The sequence below is a fragment of the Monopterus albus genome, unplaced genomic scaffold (genome assembly GCF_001952655.1).
Source record: "Monopterus albus unplaced genomic scaffold, M_albus_1.0 scaffold41.1, whole genome shotgun sequence".
NCBI lineage: Eukaryota > Metazoa > Chordata > Actinopteri > Synbranchiformes > Synbranchidae > Monopterus > Monopterus albus.
Window position 1 is genome coordinate 4,519,775 of NW_018127921.1, and position 6,343 is coordinate 4,526,117.

Consider the following 6,343-nt stretch of genomic DNA (forward strand, 5'->3'; position numbering starts at 1 on the left):
TTTTTAATAGATGTAAATACAATCAAATTTAAATACACTTTACATTGACAAAATTAAAAACCACATGCTTCTGTCTCTGTAATGCTGTGGTTTGGTTTAACCAGGAAAGCAAGATGGGACAGTTATGAAAGATCTGCTAAAATCTGGTGATATAACATGCATTGTTTTGGTGCTTTGTGACAGAAGGTCCAGTTCACCAAATCTGCTTGGCAACAGGCTCCAGTCCTCATACATGTAGAAGAAAAAGATTTTTTTATTTCAAGTTTTCTGAATTCTGAAGTGACATTTTGATTCTCTATTGCCACCTCATGATAGATTTGTGTTTTGCACCATTGTAGCTATAGTAGAAGTGGTGGCCCTCACAAAGAAGTCACAGAACGTGGGCCACACAAAGGCATAAAGACGTGTGCGTGCGTGTGCGTGTGTGTGTGTGTGTGTCCACATGGCTAGTGGCATGGCTGGATGCAAACAATCCCTCACCATGGCAACACAGCTCTGGCGTTGTCCAAGCCTTATACAGATGACTGGATTGATTGGAGGGAACAGTCTGGGAAAGGAGACCAAACAATCACCAACAATTAAGAAGCAACCCATGCTTTCCTGTCACTTTCTCTTTGTCTCCTCCGGATGAGGTGTGTGAGAAAACATGAAGGGGTGTACTTCAGCAGGGTGTTTCTCAAACTCAGGATTAAGTGAGGTGCTGCTGAAATATCTCAATATTGCACTCTTGGCAGAGATTAACATCAGTGGAGTGGTCATATTGTTTAGCTGACCTCCAATAGGTAAATTTATCTTTCGCTCAAGCCAGCAAAATATATTTTTATATTAAAACAATGCTCTACACAGCCTAAAGTCATCTGCACACAATTATTAATGCTTGTCAAACAGAAAGAGTGAAAAGTCAAATGCTCAGAGCTGAGAGAAGCTGCAGAAGTACTTCATTTACCTCAAACACCTCAGTTACTACACATAACTGTTATACAAATGTGCTCCATAAAGTAAAGTAGTCACACTTGCCATGCAGGAAACTCTGTGGCTGTGCCTAGTCACAGCAGTGTTATGAGCTAAATGCTAATATCAGAGTGCTAACATCCTCAATATAATAATATGCTAACATGCCATTCTTGTTTTTAATCAGGTTTAGTGTTTACCATGTTTATCTAAAAACAAAGTTCAGTTAATATGAATCTCCTTGGTTTCAAAGGTATTTGATTATAAAACAAAGTTGAAAATGTGAAATTTTGACCTGATGGCACTAAATAAAAAGTCAGAGGATTACTTAAATCATAACGGTTCATCCTCTGGGAACAATGAATGTCTTTACTAAATTTCATGACAATGTATCCAGGAGTAGTTGAGATACTTCGGTCTGACTGACAATGTCATCCCTGGAGCCCAGTGGTGGGCCGTGCATTTGGTACCTGGGCCTTCAGTGGGGGCTTACCCGACTTAATTCACCTCTTAATACCACTGTAAGAGCCAATCTGAAAAATGTTTAGTTTACGTAGTTATTAAGAAAACATAGCCAACATAGCTTTATGTTTTGGAATAATAAGTTTGTTTTATACAATGTGCTCTAGACATGTTATGTTATGGCATATTGTTGTTTGTTAACCATGTGACCGGATGTGTTTTTTGTTTTTTGGAAGGTTTGGACGGTCAGGCTCTGAGCACACAGTTTTTCTGACCGAGTTATAAGCAAGTAATTTGTCAACCAGGAAACGTTTTATTTGTATGTTTATTTTTATTTAGTAAACCCTTCGTAAAAACCAAGAACTGGACTGTGGAACTTGTTTATGTCGTGTCACACTTACTGCATAAGACCTGCACCGTAAAGCGGCACTAAAGCAAAGGGGTACCGCTACAACCACCACTGTACGTCGCAATTATAGAAACCATCAATGCTATACAAAAACGCAATGTAATAAAGTGTGGCATTACAGAGAAAGAGGTGTTTCGCGTATTGAGGGTGAATACCGTTTTTACTAAAGCAAAAAACCCAGTTAAGACAACTCCAAACTAATTTCCACATAATGAAAGCAGTGCAGCCAAGAGAAATGCTACAAAATTAAGAGAATAGACTGTTGGGAATAAATTAATACAATTTCGCGGAACAAATATTAGAATTTCGGTTGTAAATCACTATCAGTGCCTCTGATAGTGTTTAGGCCAGCAGAGAAGGCCTTGCTGGCCCTGACGGACAACCACTGCTGGAGCCATGCCACTAGCGAGGCTAAAAATAGCCGCATGAAATGTTAACCTCAGCAGGTGCAAGCCAAACTGAATTGGCATTGGTCTGATCTTAGACTCAAGTACTGACAACATGGAATCACATAGCTATGAGGAAGAAAGGCCAAATCAATAAATTAAATGATGATGACGACAGAGGGAGAAACAGAAGGCTTTGTAACTGTGATCAGGATGTTCAGTTTGGTTTACTTGCCCAAATGGATGGGAAGTTTAGAGAAGTCACAAAGTATACTTTAAGATAATAGCTGAACGATTTTTTTTAAGTAACCAGCAACTGTTTCATAATAAAACAAGAAATCTTTCTGATATAAACTTTATATCTTTACAAATTTTTTTCAGGTCAAAATTAGAAATCATCACCATCACCTTGGGCTTTATGAAAGTGACAGGCATTTCTATAGTTTGACATTTTACAGACCAAAGGATTAACAGATCAAAATGATAATAATAAGCAGATCACAATGTTAATTTGTCGTAATCTAATGGGCACAGCTCAGAACATTGTTACTGTATGTAAAGCATGTACTGTCTTGAAACACTGATATAAAACTGAACACATTAAGACATGGTGCCCATGGCATCAGGGTTTTAAAATTATTCTTCCTCTATGAAAATGGGTGGCATGTTAAGTTGCTAACATCTAAATAACACAAAGAAGAATACATTGTCAGAATAAAAACTTGCAGCCAAATGTTGTTGTGCAAAGGGAATAAACCGCTTTTGTGTTTTATTGTCCTGTGCGCAAGTGACAAATTCTAGTGTTTTTTGTATAGCTGAGAATTTCTACTACAAACACACTATCCGTGAACGAGTTTTGCCATTGTGTCCATCACTTTGTGCAGGTGAACTCGCACACTGACCCTTCATTCACTCACTTCCTGCTGGCTCAAGAATCAGGTATGTTACTCTGTGGGAAGTCCTGTCAGGAACACCGCTGTCACTCCATTTAAGGTTGTACTCCTGTGTGAAATATGAACTACGAGTAAAATAGGGCATTATGTGCCACATTTTATCGGCGCATTGGAGTTTAAATAGGAGAATGAGGGGAAACACGTGAATGAATCTGACCTTGCAAAATAAAGTTATGCAACTTCTGTATTTTCTCTGCTGTTTTCCACATATATAACAAACTTAAATTCACAATGAGCTGATGTAACTGAGGTAATGTAATAGCATACGGCATTGTTTTAAAGCCAGCAGCTTTTAAATGTTCGCTTGACTAACGCTTTCACGCCACAGCAGAAAAATCGACTGCACTCAACCCTGTGTAAAACCTAAAACATACCTCTTCTAGCAAGCCGCAGATCACGGTGTGTCAGAGCATTTAAAATTGTCCTGTTGTGCTGTAGCATCAGTATTTCTCTTTGGCATAAAATCCGTTACTTCCCTCCGAGTGTTATGCGGGCCAGTTGTAGGAGATCCTGTTTATTCCGAGCCTACCCGCGCCTGCACAGTTGCGGTGTGCGCACAACCCCCGCCTTGTCCTGCTCGAATTGTCTCACAGAATGGTACACAGCCCTGGAAACTTCATGAGAAAAGTGCTGGGGAGAAGCTGTGCGCTGCTCTTAAACGGGAGTGGGGCGATTATCCAGACGAACATTAGCAAAAGCGAGCAGTTGGTTGTCACCCATAATGTGTTTTCTCTTGTAGAAGTAAAACACATTGTTTGAAAACACGTCCAAAAAGACACACATCTCATCTTTATCTGACATATCTTAATGTCATTTCTAGTGCGGCGTCTGCTTCGTCTCTTTCTGGTGCACCAAGCAGCAGTGGACTCACTGCCGCCCCCCTGAGGCCGGAGGCCGCTCGTACTTGACGGTCGGTGAAAACCACATGCGTAGTGGGTGTTTTTACCCCAACGAGTGCGTTCTATAATCGAAAACAAATGCCGGCAAGCAGTGACACAAAAGTGAGGTTTGTGCTTTATACAACATGCTTTTAAACTGTATTTTGAGATTTTGCAAGAGAAAAGACTTTAAGGACGAGGACTAGGTTGTTTGTTTTGACAAGGTACGTTTGGTTAGTCGTCCCACACCCGTTAAAGAGCAGCGCACAGGCTATCCCAGCACATTTCTCTGGACTGTCTTGAACAGGGAGCCCCTGCCTCTGTAACAACATGTTTAACACAAGTAATGTAAACGTAGGTCCGCCCGGTTATCCGGTAAGGAGCTTTTAACATCAGCCGCTCTGCTCGTCAGTGAGGGAGACCTTGTTGGAACAAAACTGGGACGCCGCAAAGCATGATGGACCGGAAAAATCTGCACTGGTGATGGGCCACTCATCTGGGATGCAGTCAAGTGTTGGATCCTTCGACTGCATATATTGTTTACTCTGCAGCCACTGCAAAGATTGAACCCACTGAATCTTCAGAATCCCCTTAAGTGTTTTTTTAAGAAGAAAATATAATTTCCACATCATATAAACTAGTCTACTGCATACTGTATGTATATTTTTCAATTCTTTATTTAAAATATACAAGGACCTACTTTAACTGAGTTTATTATTCAACCCAAGACCATGTCTTTTTTGACTGCAAATAAAAGGCACACATTCCCACTGTACATTTTCTTTTTCTGATAGTACATGTAACAGCCAAACAGCTTCTCTTTTCAGTATATTTTTAACATGACCAATGAGAGGCAACTGCACTACAGAGATTTTTTTGAACAGTTACATGCGACAGAGCTGTTTCACTTGAAATTTTTTAATGCATGAGTTTGTCTTTTTTTAAATTATAGTCAACGCTCATGTCTTCATGTCTCACAGTATAAATGGTGACAGGAGCCTGTTGTGCTGATCAGGCAAAGTCACAAATGACCTTACTGCAAGCTTTTCAGTAAACTGTAATTTCAGCACAGCCCAGCTCCCGACATCATAATACAGACCTGCTCAAACTGAAAAAGAGCATTTTTAGTGCACAGCTTTTGACAAATTTAATAAAATCAGTCGCTGATTCTAGTTTATAATTTGATCTTTGCTGCCTTATCAAGCAGCCTCTCATAAACCTATCTTGTAGATAATGTCTTTACACGACTCATAAATTTAATAAAACCCGTATTATGATTCCTTTTCTGGCAAGCTTTAATTTTAATAGCACTCGGTTGTTATACAGATCTACACTGTGTGATTAATTCTCAACATGTTTTGGCTGGTGTGGCAATCAAGCTATGAGAGATCGATGGTTGGAAAAGTATGTAAAGTACTTTGGCCAAAGTACTTTACATAGCCAGAATAAAATCACGATAAAGGGAATGCATCAGGCCCTACTGTCTATTAAAAGCCAAGGCAAATAAGTACATTTTAAGCAAGGATTTAACAGTGGTCAGGTCAGTAGCTGATCTAACATTAAAAGGTAGACTATTCCACAATTTAGGTGCTGCAACAGTAAAAGCACAATCACCCCAGTGTTTATATCTGGCCATAGGAACCTCTAAACGAAACTGGTTTGAAGATCTGAGAGACCTTGTAGGTTAACAGTAGAGTTAACGAATGGAGCAGCAACACCTTTGCCCTTTTGCTATGTAAATACTGCATTTTAGAAATTTGGTCATTAATGTTCAAGCCAAAAACACAGTTTTTAATCTGGTGTTTCACTTTGCCTGATCAGTGAACATCCTTACTTTCCTATGAGTTTGGTTGTACCTGTTTGGGTGAAATCTGGTGTGATTCTTTGCACAATTCCATAAAGTATAAATCAGATCAGAGGTCTAATCAGCACCAGCTCCTAAGTTCAAACTTAGCCTCAAAGCATTCACTAAGTGGAGAGTTAAACACCAAATCAAAACTGGGTTGCACTACACAGACTAGTACTTCGGAGAGATTCTTTTTTATTCCACCCAGTAACTGTCAGGTGTAAATTTTGTGTAGCTATCATAGACAAAACCAACATTAGCTTGCTAATATTTGATCCTTTTCAAATAAAGAGTAAAAGACCTAGACTTAATATGAAACATGCTACACACATCTGACCTGGCACTTGATAAAATGCTATTTAATAAACAGTGTAAGCTGGGATGTTTTTCCAATTATATTTCACAAATAAACAACCTACCTCAGATTACAAAAGCTAATGCCAGTAGCTTCTGCTAAA

General features: G+C 39.3%; 1 protein-coding gene across 2 annotated transcripts in view; it reads right to left on the bottom strand.

Annotated features, from left to right (window-relative positions):
• The window catches only part of rassf8b (Ras association domain family member 8b), a 20,678-nt gene extending 16,691 nt beyond the window's left edge, over positions 1-3,987 (bottom strand). Inside the window, exons 1-2 of one of the 2 annotated variants that reach the window (XM_020599681.1) lie at positions 3,536-3,987; positions 481-547 (exon numbers count right to left, since the gene is read on the bottom strand). The gene's annotated coding sequence lies outside the window, so the exon portion shown is untranslated. The remainder of the gene's footprint in view (positions 1-480; positions 548-3,535) is intronic. The other variant, XM_020599682.1, reaches the window with a different exon arrangement.
• Between the last annotated feature and the right edge of the window lie 2,356 nt (positions 3,988-6,343).